Source organism: Echinops telfairi, unplaced genomic scaffold (genome assembly GCF_000313985.2).
Source record: "Echinops telfairi isolate 266 unplaced genomic scaffold, ASM31398v2 ScPeMD7_7400;HRSCAF=8409, whole genome shotgun sequence".
NCBI lineage: Eukaryota > Metazoa > Chordata > Mammalia > Afrosoricida > Tenrecidae > Echinops > Echinops telfairi.
In genome coordinates, this window is record NW_022111300.1 from 58342954 (window position 1) to 58344233 (window position 1280).

General features: G+C 46.5%; 1 protein-coding gene across 1 annotated transcript in view; it reads right to left on the reverse strand.

The window, feature by feature from the left end:
• The window catches only part of DIPK1C (divergent protein kinase domain 1C), a 139686-nt gene that overhangs the window by 131017 nt on the left and 7389 nt on the right, over positions 1–1280 (reverse strand). The window lies entirely within an intron of this gene.

Below are 1280 nucleotides of genomic sequence, written 5' to 3' on the forward strand. Positions count from 1 at the left end.
AGGAAGAGTCTGTTAAGACAGTACTGTTGGGTATATCGGGAACATGGGTTATGAAAGTACTGTTGCTCTATCAGGGCAGTGGGTTTTGACACATTACTCTTAATCTATGAGGGACAGTGGGTTGTGACACAATCCTGCTGAATCTATCAGGGACAGTGGGTTATGACACGATGTGAGTTAAGATACAGTATTGTTGGGTCTATTAGGGTTGTGGATTATGACACATTACAGTAGCTCTATGGGGACAGTGGCTTTTCACCCCTTAGCCCTGTTCTATGCAGTACAGTGGGTTGTCACACAATACGCTTCTTCTCTCCGGGGCAGGAGTGGACACCAGTACTTTGGATTCTATCAGGGGCAGGGAGCGATGAGCATACTCTTGGTGCTATCAGGAACAGTGGGTTATGAGACCATACTATTGGGTCGATCTGGGACAGTGGTACAGGAGAGAACTTTGGGGTCTCTCAGAGAGAGTGGGTTATGATGTACGGTTGGGTCTATGAGGGAGAGTGGTTAATGTTGTGTTATGTTGGGGTCTATGAGGGACACTGGTGAATGACAGTCCTTTGGGTCCATCAGGCTTAGGGAGTGTTAAGACAGTACTGTTGGGTCTATCCAGGACACGGGCTTATGACAGTACTCTTGTGTCTATCAGGGACAGTGGGTTATGGTTCCAGTGTTGGGTCTATTAGGGACAGGGGCTATGACAGTCATATTGGGTCTATTGGGGACAGTGGATTATGATAGCTCTGTTGGTTCTATCATGATCAGTGGGTAATGACAGTATTGTTGGGTGTGCCAGGCTGACTGGCTTATGGGACAGTTCTATTGGGTTTCTAAGAGGTGGGTTATTAAACAGTACTGTAGGTCTCTCAGGGGCCGTGGTTTATGACAATACTGCTGGGTCCATCAGGGAGAGTGTGCTACAAACAGGATCATTGGGTTTGTCAGGCTCCTGACGGTATGTTAGTGTATCAGGGAAATGGGTTATGCAACAGGACAGTTGGATATATCCAGGACCGTGGGCTGTGGAAGTAAGCTGGTCTACTAGAGAAATGGGCTATGATAGAGTACAGTTACGTATATCAGGGACAGTGGCTTAAGACCAAACTGTTGGGTCTATCAGGAACACTGGTATATGACAATATTGCTGTGTTTATGATAAGCTGTGAGTTATAACACAGGACGGTTGTATCTATCAAGGGAGAGGGTTATGACACAACACTGTTGGGTCTATCAGAGGGACAGTGGGTTCTGACAGTCCTTTAGTCTCTATAAGG